This window comes from Eurosta solidaginis, chromosome 5 (genome assembly GCF_040869045.1).
Source record: "Eurosta solidaginis isolate ZX-2024a chromosome 5, ASM4086904v1, whole genome shotgun sequence".
NCBI classification, from domain to species: Eukaryota; Metazoa; Arthropoda; class Insecta; order Diptera; family Tephritidae; genus Eurosta; species Eurosta solidaginis.
Window position 1 is genome coordinate 274,850,519 of NC_090323.1, and position 21,589 is coordinate 274,872,107.

General features: G+C 35.6%; 1 protein-coding gene across 2 annotated transcripts in view; it reads left to right on the top strand.

Moving 5' to 3' along the window:
- Window positions 1-6,360: 6,360 nt before the first annotated feature.
- LOC137251913 (T-box transcription factor TBX6-like) overlaps window positions 6,361-21,589 on the top strand; it is a 71,291-nt gene continuing 56,062 nt past the window's right edge. The window contains exons 1-2 of one of the 2 annotated variants that reach the window (XM_067786910.1): window positions 6,361-6,519; window positions 6,584-6,708. The gene's annotated coding sequence lies outside the window, so the exon portion shown is untranslated. Of the gene's footprint in view, window positions 6,709-21,589 lie in introns of both variants that reach the window. The other variant, XM_067786907.1, reaches the window with a different exon arrangement.

A 21,589-nucleotide genomic window follows, 5' to 3' on the forward strand; every position in this document is an offset into this window, starting at 1 on the left:
AATTAGCACTGCATATATACTTGAGTCAACAAAGCTAGACAAACAAACCAACGGGCACATAAACACAAACACGATCACAGAATACCTCTCCTTTACTTCTGCTGACTATCAATAGGCCCAGACGGAATGGCTATGCCGATGCTAAAACACCTTGGCCATAAGGGCATCAGCTACCTGACGCAAGTTTTATACTTGTCTTTTTTGCTTTTCCATTCCAGAATAATGAAGAATGGAACGGATAAGCCCTCTACCAAAGCTTGGAAACCTAGCTAACAATGGTGAGACGTTATCATTCCTTTAGTCAATAGCGAAGACGTTGGAAACCGTTTTGCTTCCTTCATTTAAACGCAAGTCATCAGTTAGCCATCCATCAGCATGGCTTCCGTAAAATGCATATCACCACCCCCACGCTCAACGCGGTTAACACCCAGATAAATTTCGAACCACTCAAACCTCCATCATAGGATGGTGCTGATGGTACTTTGGCAACAGTCAACCACCGCACACTACTCCGAGATATAGACGGTTGACCCCTTCCTGTTTGTCGAAAAAGATGGACCGCAAAATATCTGAGTGGTCGGCAAACGTCGGTTCAATTTAGGAGGAGTGAAACCTCATAATCAGGGAGAATTAAATAAAGGGTTTAATTTATACATATCAAAGCTATCTTCAAATATTGGACATTCATCTCGATGGGCTTACGCTATCGACTGTCAGTCAGAGATCTTAGGTGTAACGATGGATGTTAATTGGTATGATATTTGTGTAAATAATAACTATTATGACATTTGGTATAATGCTGATGCAACTGGTACATTTGGAAAAACTTAAAGGCTGACTGAAACACAACAACACAAATTGAATTCTTGGGCAATTCAAAGAATGAAACATTTAAATAATCATGAAAACAAAAAACAAAAAAATTTGAAAAATTAGGTAAATTTCTGTAAATTGTCAATAATAAAACATTGACAGGGATACTCACGGTCTTGATTTGGTATTGTGGTTAATTTAAAAAATTTTAATATTAAAAATTGACTGTGAGTACCCTAATTTTAAGATATGGAATGTTGAGTTACATTTTCATTCAATTGAATTTTTCGTTCTGTGACATTTTGTTTGATGGAGTTAGCAGCTTTTACAGCATCGGCGACGATATATTGGTACTGAAAATGGTCGAAATCAGATTATAACCACGTCCAGTTTCTTAAATTTCGAAAAATGGAAAATGCTTTAACAAATACGTGGTGAAACTTGGGAAGTGCGTAAACTTTATGATGCAAAATAGAGATTTAGTACAATTTTGCAAAATGGCCGTGGCGCCGCTCACATTTAGTTAAAGAAAATTTAAGTTTTCCAAAAAAATTTTAAAAAGTAGCAAAACCCTTGTCCAAAAATTTATCAAATTTTCTTTTCATTTTTTTTTTTAAGTTCTGAAAAATGCCACAGGAATCATTAAAACATTTTTTATGTACATTGAAATTTGATGGCCTAAATATTAAAAAAAGTGCATGGAAAAAAATTTAATTTTTGACACCCTGTATCACCGCAATCCGTTCAAATTTGGGCCATTCCGTCTACAATGACAACATTTTCGCCAACTTTGGTAGATTTTGAGAACTGAATTCGTCGCGTTCAAACACTTGACATGAAAATGTAAAAAACTTAAACTTCCTTACTTGTGTTCTACTTAATTTAAAATATACCATCTCATTAAAAAGGAATAAAAAGAGTACAATCGATACCTTTTACTGATTATGAGTACCAGCATCGATACTTAGATGCGAGCATTTTAAATGAGTACTGGTATTGATACTTTTTCTAAAAGTTCTATCAATAGTTATACGTAGCTCATAGTAAACACATAATCCTAACCTTCGACATCCAACGAAAATCCATCTACAGATGGCCTCTATTCTCGACGCCTGAAATCGGATCTGGACAAAAAAGACTAAACACTTGTTAACATATTTCTTGCAATTTTTTCTTTCAAGGTCCAACACAATGTGAAATTCTATGTAAAAAATGCCCAGCATCTCTGGTAAGCGCTGGCTCGCACCTTGATTGACGTTGCATGACATTATAACCAGTTAGTAGCTGATTTGTGCAGTTAGCCAAAACGGGATACTTTTTTTCTAAAGGGTGGGTATATAAATACGTGTCTACGTAAATAAAAACACCATAAAACTTAAAAATTTTAAAGAAGAAACTGAAAAAGTGGCCAATTGCTCACAGTTGGCTTTTATATATGTATATAGTATGTATATGTGCGTATGTGTGTGTATTACCTACTAGTCTTCGAAGGTGTTAAAATGAATTTGCATAATAATTTATATTTTGATCGGATCGGTTTTGTTTGCTTAGGTTATTTTTATATTTTTGTATATTTGTTATTATTGACTATTTATTTTGTTATGGAAAGTTTGATTTGTTGGAAGAAAAACTTTGCACCATCTCGGCTCTGGTCGTAGTCAGCTAACAAAATAATGAGGTAAACAGGTTTATTGTCGCATATACAAACATACATCCAAATATTTGTAAATAGATATCTGCTTCTTCTCTAAACTTTTAATTTTTTTCATCTTCTGTGGAGAACGAACCTAAGTAGATATGACATAATATTGGAGAAACCTGTGACGGGAGGGATAGACATTCATAATCATCATTAATTGGCGCTTGACCGCCTAAGCATGTTTGACCGTTTCGTAAAAAGTCACACCAGCTATCCCTGTTGCGTGAAACTTATGCCAATTGGGAGCACCAAGGGCAGGCTTGATCTTAATTGATCATGTCAAGTGATAGACATTAGTGGTAGAAAACCATCGATATTTGTGACCATCGATTTTCCGATGTTTTTGATGAAACATATAACATACGACGTATGTATCCATACAAGTTAAGTGAGTTAAATTCGTGATTTGGTTTTATAAACAAAGTCATTTACTTATGTTGTTAGGCAAGATATATAAACGCTTTTCAATTCACTTATAACTCGTATTTAAGTTGTTTAGTTGAGGACAGGGACTATTTGCAACGGGTTTTATTCCATTTAAAAATTTTTAAAAATATATGTCAATATATTAAATACAGGCAATAATAGTTGAAATTAAAAAAGTTTCGCTAATTTCGTGACAAGTATTCACAATTCTGGGTCCATGTCTCGGGCAAAGCAACATCAAAATTTTAGAAACAAGTTTTTTCAATTAGAAGAAAATTATTTTAAGCAGGATCGCCCCTCGGAAGTGTTTGGCAAGCACTCCGATTGTACTTCTGCCATGAAAAGCTTCTCAGTGAAAACTCAACTGCCTTGCAGATGCCGTTTGGGGTCGGCATAAAAACATGTGGGTCCCATCCCGCCAATTTATTTATTTATTTAATTCATTCAGTCTAAAAGTACATGCTTTCTTACAGACTAGTTAAAAATAGAAAACAATTCAAGCTTAAACTAATATAAACTGTTATTAAAGTTAATAACACTACTGAATCTATTTGCTAGATGTATAGTCCTAGTTATAGGTTCATTCATAGCATAATTTGTTTTATGAGTTATTTCGATAAATAATCTGTTATGCCGACGATCGCGCAGTGGAATATATGGAAAGAAGAGATTAGATAAAAGGGAGCAATTTATGCTCAAGTTTATTACATTATAGGCAAGCATGAGTGAGATACAAGTTCTTCTGTCGTGCAAAGCCTGAAGGCCAAGCAATTTGCGCCTGCTGGTATACGATGGGAGGCCGTCTGGCCAGTGAAGCATCCGTAAGGCAATTTTCGTAAAAAATTTTTGAACTCTCTCAATTTTAGATTCCATATTATTGAACAATATTCAAGGCGATTTCTGACCAAGGAGATATAAAGTGCGCTCAACGTCATTGGGTTCTTAAAGTCACTGGTGTGGTAGGAAAAATTCAAACGAGCACGACGAAAATTGGAAGAGAAGCTCGGCCTAAAATCCCTTCGGGGTCTATCGGGCCTTACATTTATTTATTTATAACTGGGTTTTTAGTTTCCGATACGTAATCTCTTATATAATTTTCGAATAAGATTTAAAAAAAAAAAAACAAGAAATTAATTTGTTATGCTAGATGGCGCTGTAAAGCAAATTGAATTGAAATTCATTAATGTTTCGTATTGAGTTCATGTGAATTTGTATTACAAATAATCTTATATCTTTGCAGTATATAATATATTTGGTAATTATAAATGGTCAATTACCAATATTTTATATTACAAAAATTTAATTATCATTGATACTTGGTAATGAAAAAATATTTTTTCGATTCCTCATAAATTATTCCAACTTAGATCTTTTTTGTTAAACGGTAGCCATGTTATTTTTCAGAACAAATGAATACTTGGCGGGATATACCTACGAGGGATATAGGCCAAGCTTCTCTGATGAATTTTCACTGAGAATTTTTCATTGCAGAAAAACACAAGTAGTGTTCGCTACTAAAAAATTTGTTTCTAAATGTTTGATGTTGATTGAACGCAGTACTTTCGGTGCAGCAGTAAGAAGACGCTTCCACCACACCACAGACCTCTTGAATTATAAAGAAGTGCTGACCGCGAATCTGGCGGTACTTAGCAATGAAATTCTTGTTATACTCAGCTGAGCAGAGCTCACAGAGTATATTAACTTTGTTCGCATAACGGTAATCCGTAACGGCATAAACTAGTAGAGATAGATATAGATTTCTATATATCAAAATGATCTGGGTGAAAAAAGAAATTCATTTAGCCATATCCGTCCGTTCGTCCGTCCGTTCGTCCGTCCGTCTGTCTGTCCGTCTTTAAACACGATAACTTGAGTAAATTTTGAGGTATCTTGATGAAATTTGGTAGGTAGATTTCTGGGCTCTCATCTCAGATTGCTATTCAAAATAAACGAAATCGGACTACAACCAAGCCCACTTTTTCGATATCGAAAATTTCGAAAACCCGAAAAAGTGCGATAATTCATTACCAAAGATGGATAAAGCGACGAAACTTGGTAGGTGCGTTGACCTTATGACACAAAAAAGAAAATTAGAAAAATTTTGGACAATGGGCGTGGCACCGTCCACTTTTAAAAGAAGGTAATTTAAAAGTTTTGCAAGCTGTAATTTGGCAGTCGTTGAAGATATTATGATGAAATTTGGTAGGCACGTTACTCCTATTACTATATGTGTGCTAAATAAAAATAAGTGAAATCAGATGACGAACACGTCCACTTTTAAAAAAAAATTTTTTTTAAGTCAAATTTTAACAAAAAATTTAATATCTTTACAATATAAAAGTAAATTATGTCAACATTCGACTCCAGTAATGATATGGTGAAACAAAATACAAAAATAAAAGAATATTTCAAAATGGGCGTGGCTCCGCAATTTTTCATTTAATTCGTCTAAAATACTTTTAATGCCATAAGTCGAACAAAAATTTACCAATCCTTGTAAAATTCGGTAGGGAGATAGATTCTATGACGGTAACTGTTTTCTGTGAAAATGGGCGAAATCGGTTGAAACCACGTCCAGTTTTTATACACAGTCGTCCGTCTGTCCTTCTGCTCGGCCATTAACACGATAACTTGAGCAAAAATCGATATATCTTAACTAAACTTAGTTCACGTACTTATCTAAGGTCACTTTATCTTTGTATAAAATATTGCCGAAATCCGACTATGACCACGCCCACTTTTCGGATATCGAAAATTACGAAAAATTAAAAAAATGCCATAATTCTGTACCAAATATGAAAAAAGAGATGAAACATGGTAATTATGGTAAATATAACTTTAGAAAGAACTTTGTAAAATGGGTGTGACACCTACCATATTAAGTAGAAGGAAATGAAAAAGTTCTGCAGGGCGAAATCAAAAGCCCTTGGAATCTTGGCAGGAATACTATTCGTGGTATGACATATATAAATAAATTAGCGGTACCCGACAGAAGATGTTCTGGGTCACCCTGGTCCACATTTTGGTTGATATCTCGAAAACGCCTTCACATATACAACTAAGGGCTACTCCCTTTTAAAACCCTCATTAATATTTTTAATTTGATACCCATTTCGTACAAACACATTCTAGAGTCACCCCTGGTCCACTCTTATTGCGATATCTCGAAAAGGCGTCCACCTATAGAACTAAGGCCCACTCCCGTTTAAAATACTCATTTAATACCCATGTCATACAAACATATTCCAGGGTTACCCTAGGTTCATTTTGCTAAATGGTGATTTTCCCTTATTTTGTCTCCAAAGCTCTCAGCTGAGTATGTAATGTTCGGTTACACCCGAAAGTAGCCTTCATTACTTGTTTTATATTACGTTTGCTCGGCCTGTGCCAATGTTCAGCCTTTCTTAAACAGTTTTGTTTTGCCGATAATTTTGCAACTTTGCGCTAGTTGTTCCGGTACTGAGACTGCTTAAGCCATAGCCTTCACAAGAAAAATACAACCAAATTTGAGAAAAAGTAGCCTTTCTGAAACTCTTTAATTTTTCCATGCAAGCCCTTGGACTATAATAAAATTGTATCCCGTGCGAAATTTAACAAATAGCTTGTATAAAAAAATAATAATCTGGCTTTAGTTTTTTCTAAAAGGTGTCCGAGAATCCAGTTATGTAGGGTGCTGCGAATTAAGTATTTGTATAATGTGTATCTATAAATAACAACAAAAATAATAATAAAATAAAGTCAAATATGCCACTTTGAGAATCAATTTTGAGGTAATTATTGCATGGATCGGAACTTTTCTTTTCTGATTTCTGCATCTCAAAATCATCAGAACTCCATTACCCTGATTCCATTACCTCTTTTAGTTTGCCATAATATATGCAAATAATTGAAAAGAATTGAAAAATAGAAGAAAATGCATGTATTGAAATTCAATAATTGAATAATATTAGGTACCAACAAAATATATTTATAATGGAAATGGTAATTTTATTTGTTTCTACCAGCTCTGATGTATGTATGTATGCATAAAGCACCAGTGCATATTTAACGTGACTAATTTGTTGTTGTGCATCTACATTCTCCCCTCGTTTATGTTTGTTCGCTGATACAAATGAAATTCATTTTACAAATTTATTAAGATTTATAAAAAAAAGTAAGAAAATTTGCAATATTCGTAGGTAGACACATTTAGATACCTACAAACATACATATATACATACATACATATGCATAGGTGCGTTAGCATTTGTATTTTCGTTTTTTAACTGTATTTCACATATTTAAAAAACTTTAGTCACATCTCGTCTTCTTAATTAAAACAAAGTCATCTGGAGTCGTGCACCTTCATTGTTTTGCACGCTTTTTGGGACTTTCAAAAATGCGAATTTCCTAACAACATGATGAAGAAAAGAAATATTTTCATGTATGCACCTCAACTGATGCATCAGACCACCGAGTGCAAGAAAATCCCAATGTAGTCGAAATGGCAACCATTCAAACGGATGATCGATGCCCAAAAGTAGCCAGGTGAAGTTGTTGTCTTTGGTGTAGCAATTAAAAATGCACATTATTAATTAGCTGTTATAATTGCATTTAAAGATCCATTAATATTTATAGAATTCATAATAAATAATGAGGCAACCAATTCGTGAATGTCTTTAGGCGACATTAAAAATTGCTACGAGGCAACGCAATGGTCAAGTTCGGAAATGTATTTTGGTGCCTCTGTTCTTGGCTGTTTACGTCTTCTACCGCGTGGCTTTGTTTGTTTGTCAGAGTGTGGCATACTTAAAATGCTCACCAAAAAGCGCTGCTTTGACAAATTTCTCAAAAAATTTGTAATTTCTATAGATTTTTGTTTTCGATTTTTTTTTTTTTTTTTTTTGTTTTCTACTTCTTTATTCTTATTTGCTACAAACTTGTACAATTGGCTAAATGAATTTTCGGATGGTCGATTGGGGCCAATAATTGTATTATTGAATTAATATGGCAATGTTGTCGCCACTGCATAGCAAAGAAATATAATTACACTTAATTGCCGATGAGTTTAAGGCGCATTCAAGCTAATTAATTTATATTAAATGCCACGACAAATTCCAAAATACAAGAATGCTCAGTTGCAAATGTTCAAAATGGTCACGGCATAAGTTTTGGTTTCGTAAGTTTTTTAAGTTTATTTCTATGTATAACAGTATGCACCTACCTAATTACATATGTATGTACAAACATAAATAAAACAAGTAAGGAAGGTTAAGTTCAGGTGTAACCGAACATTACATACTCAGCTGAGAGCTTTGGAGACAAAATAACGGAAAATAACCATGTAGGAAAATAAACCTAGGATAACCCTGTAATGTGTTTGTATGACATGTGTATCAAATGAAAGGTATTAAAGAGTATTTTAAGAGGAAGTGGGCCTTAGTTCTATAGGTGGACACCATTTAGGGATATCGCCATAAAGGTGGATCAGGGGTGACTCTGGAATGTGTTTGTACGATATGGGTATCAAATGGCAGGTATTAAAGAGTATTTTAAGAGGAAGTGGGCCTTAGTTCTATAGGTGGACACCATTTAGGGATATCGCCATAAAGGTGGATCAGGGGTGACTCTGGAATGTGTTTGTACGATATGGGTATCAAATTAAAGATATTAATGAGGATTTTAAAAGGGAGTGGGCCTTAGTAGTATATGTGAAGGCGTTTTCGAGATATCGACCAAAATGTGGACCAGGGTGATCCAGAACATCATCTGTCGGGTACCGCTAATTTATTTATATATGTCATACCACGAACAGTATTCCTGCCAAGATTCCAAGGGCTTTTGATTTCGCCCTGCAGAACTTTTTCATTTCCTTCTACTTAATATGGTAGGTGTCACACCCATTTTAAAAGGTTTTTTCTAAAGTTATATTTTGCGTCAATAAACCAATCCAATTACCATGTTTCATCTCTTTATTCATATTTGGTACAGAATTATGGCATTTTTTTCATTTTCCGTAATTTTCGATATCGGAAAAGTGGTCGTGGTCATAGTCGGATTTCGGCAATATTTTATACAAAGATAAAGTGACTTCAGATGAGTACGTGAACTAAGTTTAGTTAAGATATATCGTTTTTTTGCGCAAGTTATCGTGTTAACGGCCGAGCGGAAGGACAGGCGGTCGACTGTGTATAATAACTGGGCGTGGCTTCAACCGATTTCGCCCATTTTCACAGAAAACAGTTATCGTCATAAAATCTATCTCCCTACCAAATTTCACAAGGAGTGGTAAATTTTTGTTCGACTTATGGCATTAAAAGTATTCTGGACGAATTAAATGAAAAAGGGCGGAGTTACGCCCATTTTGAAATTTTCTTTTATTTTTGTATTTTGTTGCAACATATCATTACTGGAGTCGAATGTTGACATAATTTACTTTTATACTGTAAAGATATAAAATTTTTTGTTAAAATTTGACTTAAAAAAAAAATTTTTTTAAAGTGGGCGTGTTCGTCATCCGATTTCGCTAATTTTTATTTAGCACACATATAGTAATTAGAGTAACGTGCCTACCAAATTACAGCGTGCAAAACTTTAAAATTACCTACTTTTAAAAGTGGGCGGTGCCACGCCCATTGCCCAAAATTTTTCTAATTTTCTATTTTGCGTCATAAGGTCAACGCACCTACCAAGTTTCATCGCTATTTCCGTTTTCGGTAATGAATTATCGCACTTTTTCGGTTTTTCGAAATTTTCTATATCCAAAAAGTGAGCGAGGTAATTTTAAATAGCAATCTGAGATGAGAGCCCAGAAATCTACCTACCAAATTTCATCAAGATACCTCAAAATTTACTCAAGTTATCGTGTTTAAAGACGGACAGACAGACGGACGGACGAACGGACGGACGAACGGACGGATATGGCTAAATGAATTTCTTTTTTCGCACAGATCATTTTGCTATATAGAATATATCTATCTCGATTAGTTTATGCCGTTACGGATTACCGTTATGCGAACAAAGTTAATATACTCTGTGAGCTCTGCTCAGCTGAGGATAAAAAAACACGAATGTTTGTGTGTGTTTTTTTTTTTTTGAGAAATGAACCATCGAAATCAGTAAAAGCAGTGTTGGGCTTTAAGCCGACCTAAACCTCCTACTGTCCTAGTGCCGGCCCCCGGTATTACCATTGAGTTTGCCGTGGGAGGGTGGTTGAGAAACAAGGCTTGGGGGCCCAATGCTTTTAAAAATTATTTTTCCTGCTAAATACGTCTTGTATAGACTTGCAAGTTGTATGTTAATAGAATTGCTTATATAATATGATGTCGCCTTAAGCTTACTTGGAGCCTTTATATTTTGCCAACTGTACTTTGACAGCAATAACTATCGACCTATCAACTACTCAATAAACACTGAAGCTAATAAGATTGGAGGAAAGTTAGATAACTACCCTCGTTTTCTATTTTCTAGGGTTGGAACGTGACTCGAGAAAAGCTGGAAAAACATAGCCATCTCAAACATAAGGCGCCCCAATTGTCAAATAGAAAAAAATTATAATTTTCCAATCACTCTCTTATGTATTTCCTTAATGGGAACCCAATGTTATTTTAATTCTATTTTCTCGAGTCGAGATTACAAGAGTCAACTAAAGTGTCAACAAAAGTTTCTCGAACGTTAGGAGCAGTTTTTGCTGGGAATTAGTCTAACAATCTGTATGCACGTGTGTGCTAAAGGCATCCGAAATTCCTAATCGATCTTGAAGCAATTTTCCCAAGAATATGAACAGAAGGAACAAAAGGAAGATAGAGCAGAAGAGGACGCTCTGTACTGAATGATAGAACTTGTCAAATACGACGTAGTTTGTAACTAGATTTTACAGCCTAATATCGCACTCGTCTGAAAAAGTACAATGTCGGTCTACGTCCAAACCTCTTTATTCGTGCAAAACATTTCGTAAGTAATATTATAACATGGGCATTGAAAAGCTATTATTCACTTTCTGAGGTTTTTTTTGAAGGACCTTGGAGTGTACTTTTTCTATTTTATTAACTTTAAAGCCCAGGAAACATCATTAGATTTTGGTTTCTCGCCTATGGTTAAGTCAAGATAGCCTGTAGATTTACTGGATAATTCCGCGCTTGGTACAGAACAAATCGTATGAATTTTTTCAGTTTTCGACCTTAAGTGAAGACAAACAATTTTATGCATTAATATCGTGTGGTACCCCTGTTGCTCCCCTGCTGATCAGCCACTGGGCATGTGAACTCAGGGGAGCAGGGGAAACCCCCGACTATACACATACCATGCCCTTTTAACATAGACATATCATTTGAAGTGGCATCATGCTTTAACAAACTAAATATGAAAAATGAAATTAAATTAAATATCACACCCTTGCCGCTTACAGCAGGGGCTTCCTGCTACACACTGCAGACTTTGGGGTATACATATGTACTTTTTCTCAACATACACAAAATGTTAAACTAAATGTTGAATTGGTTTCGTTTGCTAGAACAACAGGAGGGATATGTTTAAAAAAAATTTTTAACATTTTTATACGGGACGACAAGAGTTCCTCGGATTTTTTTGGTTCCCGTGAGTCAGGTCAAGGAGGCGGGAGTTGCATATGATCCATCAAGCAGGAAGGACGTGGAAAGAAGTGCGGGCTGCAACATTTCTAAGATCATGTGCAAATCCCATGCCATGGAATGCAGATCCCTGATCTAAAGCATCATCCACCGAGCGTTTTTAAAGACTACTGAGTGATAAGCATCGATAGTTTTCATAAAACCACCTGGAAATTTCATAATCGATGATTTTAGAAGCTCGGCCTTAGATCTCTTCGGAGGTTATCGCGCCTTACATTTATTTTTTATTTATTCCCTTACAAACATAATTGTGCTCTTCTTTTATCTGTTGGAGGTATCCGTACGTATAGTTTTCAGTGCATAATATATTTCGAGGGGCTGCTTCATTTTTCCATAACATCAGTTCAATCAAACCATTCAAGATCTTTGTCATACCGTATTTAAAACGGTCGATTACATATGAGTACCGATTCAAATATGATAACCACAACATTTATACAACAAATATACATACATATGTCAGAGTTTTTAAGGGATATACATACATATCTAGCCAGCACAAAAACTGGCATAAGCGGTAGTAAGCAATAAGGAATACTAGCTTCACTCCTGATATACGTATAAGCCTTAGAATAGGGTAATAGGGTAAATAATGCACACCATACGCTATTTAATAACGCCTTATTTTAGGCTTAATTACGCTACAAATAAACCTTATCCCTAATGTAAATATAAATAAAAAACAAGTAAGGAAGGCTAAGTTCGGGTGTAACCGAACATTACATACTCAGTTGAGAGCTATGGTGACAACATAAGGGAAAATCACCATGTAGGAAAATGAACCTAGGGTAACCTGGAATGTGTTTTTATGACATGGGTTTCAAATGGAAGGTATTAAAGAGTATTTTAAAAGGGAGTGGGCCATAGTTCTATTGGTGGACACCTTTTCGAGATATCGCCATAAAGGTGGACCAGGGCTGACTCTAGAATTTGTTTGTACGATATGGGTATCAAACGAAAGGTGATAATGAGGGTTTTAAAAGGGAATGGCCCTTAGTTGTATATGTGAAGGCGATATCGACCCATTTTACAAAGTTTTTTCTAAAGTTATTTTTTGCGTCAATAAACCAATCCAATTACCATGTTTCAACCCTTCTTTCGTATTTGGTATAGAATTATGGCACTTTTTTCATTTTTCGTATTTTTCGATATCGAAAAAGTGGGCGTGGTCATAGTCAGATTTCGTCCATTTTTTATACCAAGAGAAAGTAAGTTCAGATAATTATGTGAAATTCGTTTAGTAAAGATATATCGATTTTTGCTCAAGTTATCGTGTTAACGGCCGAGCAGAAGGGCAGACGGACGACTGTGTATAAAAACTGGGCGTGGCTTCAACCGATTTCGCCCTTTTTCACAGAAAACAGTTACCGTCCTAGAATCTAAGCCGCTACCAAATTTCACAAGGATTGGTAAATTTTTGTTCGACTTATGGCATTAAATGTATCCTAGACAAATCAAATGAAAAAGGGCGGAGCTACGCCCATTTTGAAATTTTCTTTTATTTTTGTATTTTGTTGCACCATATCATTACTGGAGTTGAATGTTGACATAATATACTTATATACTGTAAAGATATAAAATTTTTTGTAAAAATTTCACTTTAAAAAAAATTTGTTTAAAAGTGGGCGTGGTCGTTCTCCGATTTTGCTAATTTTTATTAAGCATACATATAGTAATAGGAGTAACGTTCCTGCCAAATTTCATCAAGAAATCTTCAACGACTGCCAAATTATAGCTTGCAAAACATTTAAATTACCTTCTTTTAAAAGTGGGCAGTGCCACGCCCATTGTCCAAAATTTTACTTAGTTTCTATTCTGCGTCCTAAGTTCAACCCACCTATCATGTTTCATCGCTTTATCCCTCTTTGGTAATGAATTATCGCAATTTTTAAATTTTTCGAAATTTTCGATATCGAAAAAGTGGGCGTGGTTATAGTCCGATATCGTTCATTTTAAATAGCGATCTGAGATGAGCTCCCAGGAACCTACATACCAAATTTCGTCAAGATATCTCAAAATTTACTCAAGTTATCGTGTTAACGGACAGACGGACGGACATGGCTTAATCAAATTTTTTTTCGATACTGATGATTTTGATATATGGAAGTCTATATCTATCTCGATTCCTTTATACCTGTACAACCAATCGTTATCCAATCAAAGTTAATATACTCTGTGAGCTCTGCTCAACTGAGTATAATAAACGTTGCCTAAACTTAAACGGGTTACATGATAAATAAAATCTATATTATGTCCATAAATGATCACAATATTTTTAATAATGTTTTGAAATAGTGATATCAAAGATGAAAAGAGGAATTACAAACACACCTGATTTTATATGTGCGATTATACTTATAATTAGATTGAAATATAGCATATTATTTCCTATTCCTGGTTCATAAGCCTTATAATCAATACAATAACTCAATGTATAATCTTAGTATAACGCCTCACGTAAACCTCATTTTTATTGGGTTATAAACTTTATATAAAAGATCCTAATACAACAAGTAGTATCTTAAATTAAGACCTTATGTAAGCCTTTTTTATTTGGTCCATAAGCCTTATAATAGGGTGGTTATGTTCTACCTAATGGCTTATAATAATTCCTAATGTAATCCTTTTTTATATGGGATATACGCCTTCTTTAAGATAAACCTTACGCCTGATGATATATGTAAGTACAAAAAAATAAGGAGTATTATAAGGAATACGCCGTAGAACTTATAAAATTAAGGCTGCTATAAGCCTTTTGGTCGTATGAAATAAGCCTTACATAAGGTTGTGATGGGTACATATATATTTGGGTATTTATGTTACATGAATGCTGCCTCATGATCATCGATTGACAAAAGAGCAATTTAAAGTGGCAGGTGAGAGTACATCAAAATTAAATGTCGCCGTCAAAAGGAGGGGAGGAAATGCGATGTTATAATAATGAGTAACAGAAAAAAATTTTTTCTTTATTAAGGTGGTCTAAAAAAAAAAAGTTATTAGCCGTAGCTTTCAACTGTTGCAGAGTTTACTGGTTTTCCTACTGAAAAAAATAAAGCGGTCGTTGTACTTAATTTGGACCAAGCAGCTGTAGTAAGGTTTTTCAAGAAAAATTCTGAATTTTCATATTCCCGATAATGGGGTATGTCATACACCATCGCTTCGATTAGGTTTCCAAATTTTTAGGAAGAAAATAAAAATTGGATACCTTAAATTAGTGGAGTAGCTCGACCCTTATCATTTCAGAGGTATGTAATTGAATTACATGGTCAGGGCAGGTAAGAATTTCTGGATAGAGGACCGCGTTTCGAAAACTTTATCGAAAGTACTTTGATGGTGCTTTCCCGGGACTTGCCCGGTAGGCGAGCTATTAGTTTTTGTTCTTAAATCATGTATGTAGGTATGTTGTTGTGTGTGTGTGAAGCTTTAATATAGACTAACTATCATGCAAATAGAAATTTTTTCTTTAAACTTATCGAAAAATATCTTAGACCAAATAGGGTTTGAACCCGAGTACCTCTAATGAATCTACAAATACACATATGTACGTGCATAAAGGAATTTGTTTCAAACAAAAAAGCTTACGGATCGTGCTCACCATAATGCTTACAACGGCATTATTGCATCGGCATTCATTTGAAAACGATGTAAAATAATCTAAACAAACAACAAATAAGTAATCGATATTTAAATAAGCGACAATTTTACAAACGATAGGCCGTCAAAGATTATTTTGCAACAAATATAAAATTAATGCCGCCTATTGTATGTAAGCATAACTTATTATGATGATGATGTTGCGTTTCCCGGGGCGTGAACCCAGGATATTCGGTGTGGTAGGCGGAGCGCGCTACCATCACACCACGGCGGCAAGCATAACTTATTGTTACTCAGTAACTGGCTTGTGAAATTTTATGTGAATATGGCTCATTCAATAGCTATTTACATTACACTACTGGAACTTCCATGAATACGGTTAATATAAAGGTACGGCATATTAAAATTCTACCTTTAGGTTTAAGGTCCTTATGGCCATAAACCGAAAAGCACTGGGTGGGAAACTTTGTAGGGAGAACCTATGTTTACGGAATGAAACTATAATTTTCTAAAAATGTAAAAGAAACCACACACTGTCAATTTTTTTATTATAAATACTAGCATATCCGTCAGACGTTTCTCTGCCCTAGCTTTGGTCTATCTGCATTACTTTTAAGCAGTTCTTACCTCTTACTCTCCCTTCCCCTCTCTTTACCATTTCCTTATCTTTTTGTTCACTCTTCCTTTTTTTCTGCGTCTCTTTCTCCCTCTCCATCCTTCCCCTCACTTCTTTTCCGCTCCATCTATCCATATCCCTTATCTTCGTCTAATTCCATCTCTTTCTCCTTCCCTTTTTCTCTTCTCTCTAGTTATTCTTGTTCTTCTCCATACCTTTTTCCCCAGTACCAATCCCACCCAAAGTTCAAGTCCCAGTTCCAGTCTCAGTCCCACTCGGTCCCTGCTCCATTGCCCGAAAAAAGTGCATAAATACTAATCTAGGAAAAGCGTTATTTATATACCAAATTTCAGGCAAATCGAAACGTGAATAGAATTTGTTCGATTAGATCGGTCCAGGGACCGCTTCCATTTCCCGGAAAGAAACTTCACAGAAACGCTATCCTATCTTGAAGTTGAATCAAACTGCACACGGTGTGCAAATTTGATTGAAATCGGTTAAGTAGCTTAGGAGTCCATCACGGGCAAACAACGTGACACGAAATTTATATATATGTGGCCTGGAATCATGAAACGACCCTATTGGGCGAAAACAAGTTTTCGAGAAAAACGTGTTTAAAGTTTTTGTTTAGCTTGGCTCTGTTTAGCGGCAGGCCGTTGTGAACGAATTTTGTAATTGAAATTAAAGTAAGTTCCCAATAAGCTACGAGCTTGAAACTTGGAATATAGTTCAGAGCCCGATGACAATGCATTAATAAGAAAAAAACTCCGATAGGTGGCGGATGGATCGAAATATTTCAAAAAATCGTATTTGTAGTCCGATTTGGCTTTAAATTCGATTTGTGAAAAACTAAGAAAGATAGAAAACTGCGGAAAGAGCATTAAATTTCCTTAACAATCACTCAAAAAGTGATGACCGGTATTTTCGCACAATGGGGTCGGTTCATGATTCCAGGTCACATATACGAAATGGAGAAATGTTGCATATAGGAAAGGGGTGTAACGGCAGGTATAAAAACAGCCAAATTAGTTCTATTAGCTAAAATATTTATAAATTGAGGGTTAACATTTTTTTTTTCTATGAACCCTTTGTCTGATTGAATAATGGAAAGAAAAAATTATTGAAATCGGTCAAATCGTTTTTGAGTATTGGCTAATATACTTTTCAATTGAGGTTTTTTTAAAAAAAATTTTACCGTAATTAATCCTTGAATCAGATCAAAAATAACAGAGAAAAACCTATTAAAATCGGTCTGGCCGTTTTAGGGCTTTGAACGTACTAACGCAAACAAATTCATTATTATACTCGTATATATAGATTATATTGGCACTAGACCTATGTACATATATACTGCTTAGCTATTATGTACATATTTTTTGCGGCTGCCTTGATGTGGTGGTGCCGTGCTCCGCCTAACACACCGAAGATCATAGGTTCACGCCCCGGGCAAGACAACATCAAAAATTTAGAGACACGTTTTTTCAATAAGAAGAAAGTCTTTCGCCCCTCGACAGTGATTTGGCAAACACTCCGAGTGTATTCTGCCATGTAAAGCTTCTCAGTGAAAACTCATCTGTCTTGCAGATGCCGCTCGGAGTCGAAAATACGTAGGAAAAATTAAAAAGGAGCACGACGCAAATTGGAACCTCTCTTCGGAGGTTATCGCGCCTTGCATTTATTTATTTCATTATCTATGATATATTATGTATATACAGCGCAGTATGCCGACAATATTTAGAGATCTCAGCATGCAATGATATTTGTGAGAATTTTGTTAATCGCTCTGACAGGTCTGGCGGCTTGATGTCCGCTTTATGTATTTTCTTTAAATTACTTCAATTCTGAGCATTAAAAATGTCTTATCCCCATAATCAGGAAATCAACAACCGCTATCCCACAAATGTTTGATTGGTAAAACACATTGACACACCAAAAACTAACAACAAGTCACCAACCACCAGCAGACAGCCACGACGATAAACAGAGACATAAAAAATGATTCAACACACGTCAAGTACTAATATGAATCTTTAAGCTTCCGCAAACCTCCATACGCAACGTCAAAAACTATATAATGATTAAAATGCCCAAATCCACACACACGCCCACACATCTACAAATACGAAAGTATGCCCGGACCGACCCAACAAAAAACGTATACGTGGTTGTAAGCATTGAGGAGCAGGACGACAGCGCTGTTTGCTCTGATAACAGATAATCGTATACTAATGTGAATTGAGAACAATATACTGGACAAAAAGGACCGGGCTAGCTTGCTTTAAATATCATTTTCATGCTGAAAGTGTTAATAAATAAAACCGTAAGCAATTGGAGAATTATCTACAAGTGTTTATGCAAACTTTTAGATATAAATGAGTTTAATAAACCTTGATAATATGGTTCGCCTTACCATAGTCGGTCCAATAAAACGGTGTTATTTAGGTATAAGGCTTTATGGAAGGCTGATATCATTTGTCTTATAAGCCTTATACCAAGTCTAAAATACAGTTTGTCACATTTTATTCTAATGCCTTAGCATAATTCATAAGACTTATAACAAACTGTATACAATGCAAGTAATATCTGTGGACTATCTCCCAAAAAGGTATACTAAATATTTAATACTACTGTGAGGTCAATAGTCAACTACGCTTCCTTAGTTTGGTGGCGGAGACTATGCAAAGAATAGCAATAATAAAATTAAGAAAACTACATCGACCAGTATGTAATGGCATAACGGGTGTGACGAGAGCGATCCCTGCTAAAACACTTAATATATCCTATTCTTAGAGGAAGAGGCAACACTTGCTGCACTAAGACTTCAAGATATTTCTGAGCTAAAGATCGGAAACATGCATATAAAAGTAATAAGAAAAAATATAAAATCCCATAATGCAAATACTCTTTGGCAAACAGGGACTCCACATACTGACCCTGACTCAGAGGTCTGGTTCACGGATGGATCGAAATTTGATAACGAAAAAACCGAAGCTGGTATATATGGGCTGAACTTCAAGAAATCGATACGAAGGGGATGCCACCCCACCATATTTCAGGAGAGAATGTCTTGGAGGGGCTCATACTCTAGGAATATCTATTATGTCAGACAGCTAGGCGGCATTGCGTGCCTTCCAGTCTTACACAACTACTTCTAAGTTAGTCGATAACTGTATTGTAGTCCTTAATTATCTGTGAGCCAAAGCCATATTTGTTAGGATGGGTTCCCGGGCAATAGGGACATTATAGTAATGAAAAGGCAGACTAGTCAGCCAAGGAGTGTGCTATAGCTGCAATCTATGGTCCAGTGCCTTCACAATGGCACACACTAGGCAAAATGCGTAATAGCGGGGAAACAAAGCAATTCAGACAATACTGAATGGACTGTCCAGGGCAAAGACAGGCCAAATTGCTTATACTCTCAGCAGAGAGGGCGTACAATTTCCCACTGAGTACTATACTGGACACTGTAGTCTACGATATCGCCTAAGTAACTAAGTTTTTTCCGATACATAAATCTATCGCTTTTGTGAGTTGGAGGATGAAAAGTCGGTTCACATTCTCCAGAAATGCTGAAGCTCTCCTATCTAGGTGATGAAACCTTTAATCCGCTATGATATGGAGTAAAAAGCCTGACATCTACCTCGTCAGAAAAAAAAGAAAGAGAAAAGCCACGGGTTTTGAAATAGTCGGCTATAGGGTCTATGAACCTTGTTTTTTCTAATTTACTCGTTTTCTATAATATAACTTGCAAAATATACATTTGGTCTTGAAGACAACAAATGAATATAATAATTAATTATTTACAAACGAGTAAACCCAAACATAACATAAAAGCATCCACATACAAGAATGGTCTTATATGAGCCTTATAATAACTCTAATAGGAGATGTAGTATAATTTTATTAGGGCCTTATACATGACAATTTTAGCATTTTGATGTTCTATGTTCTCGTGTCTTTGCAGATCTTTATAACGCCTTCTTAATTTTTCGTTCTGAGATAGTGGCTGCCTTTGATTTATTGACTTAAATACATATAAATCAGACAGAGTACAAGTGCTTTGTGTGACTTTCTCTCATTATTCTCATTATTTCTGCAAAATTTATATAGGCACAAACGAAGGAATAATTTAAAGAATCTTAAAGTACCTTAAATATACACCTACTCTGATAGCCAAGCGGCTATCAAGGCCTTGAGTTCAACTACAGTGCGATCGAGGGTGGTCTGGGAGTACCTTACCTCATGTAAAATGATTTTTCTCAAATTTCCTTTATTGACTACAAAATAAGTTTGTCAAATAAAAAACACACTGATACACTAACAAAATATATTTTTTATTTGGCACAACAAATGCATTTCGGACAGACCTGCTGTCCATCATCAGCGACGCGCTACTAAAACAAAGGAGTCAAGAATATAAACAAAATAGAAAATATTAGCAATATTATATCAATTACAAAACAACGTACATATGTATGTATTAAACTAAAGAAAAAAGAGGGGAATTTATGTTCCCGTTGTCAGCATTCATGGCAATCTTGGTTTTTGTGATGTAGAGAGATTCGTAAGCGTCTAACTTTCTGTTGTTGTGCACCGCTTTTATTAAATGAAGACTCTCTTCTACAGTGCCGATGCTGTGCTTTTTGAGCTGTCGTCATTTGTCGTGTGAATATGCGCTGCTACTGCAGACCGATGAATTTGTTTATTGTTGGCGTGCTTTTCGTGTTCTTTGAAAGGAACAGAGATTTGCCTTCTAGTTTGTCCAACATATTTTGCATCGCAACCCAGGCAGCTAATTTGGTAAATGCCGCTACGCTCAAGCATTGGGACAGTATCTTTTGTGGAGCCCAAAATGTTTTTCAATTTGTTGTTGTTTGTATATACGATTTTCATTTCATTCTTTTCAAATATGTCCGTTAAATTATTGGTGATAGCAGGAAATAACTAAATGGTATGCGTGCTAATTTGTTTGTTTTAATTTCTTTATTTTGAGCGAAGAGAGTAGTTAAATTGTTTTTGTAGTGTAAGTTGGAATGTTTTTTTATTAGTTTATCGATGAGTTTCTTGTCAAAGCCATTGGTAGTTGCGAGATCAATAATTTTTGTATACTCGTTTTTATAATTGATTACGGAGAGTGGTAAATACACAAGGCGATAAACCAATGAATGAAATGCAGCTATTTTGGTTTGATAGGGGCAGAAAGAATCACTTGTGATTAAACGGTTAGTTGAGGTGGGTTTTCGATAAACCGCATAGTCAATTTTATTGTTCACTCTTGTGCATTTCAAGTCTAAGAAATTTAATAAATAAATAGTTCTCACACAGTTTATGTACCTGACCTCGCTTGCGATTGCATCGAATTATTTTACTATTCAGATTATCTGGGTCCCGGGCCATAGTGATATCCCGGGTAACTGTCAAGCGGATCTCTTAGCCCGCATCGGTACAACTGAACCGGATGAAGATGGCTGTAGGTATTCTGGGATTCCGCTGGCCACCTGTGGATTGTTCCTCCATAGCTGGGCCTCGAGTCAGCTCAGCAAACGTTGTGCGGACACCACGTCTTGCCGGGTAGCAAGATCTTTCTGGCTAAAAGTGGGTGGCAGGGGGTCTGCTGAAATAATTTGGTTCACTAAGGCTCACCTATCAATGTTCATTGGGGTTTTGACAGGCACTGTCCCATGGGTATCCATGCGGTACGTCTCAATATACTAGAAACTCCATCCTGCTGTAGCTTTATGGAGGATGATGAGGTGGAATCACCAAATCACTTTATGCTTGATTGCCCAGCTTCTGCCAGAACTAGGCGAAAGT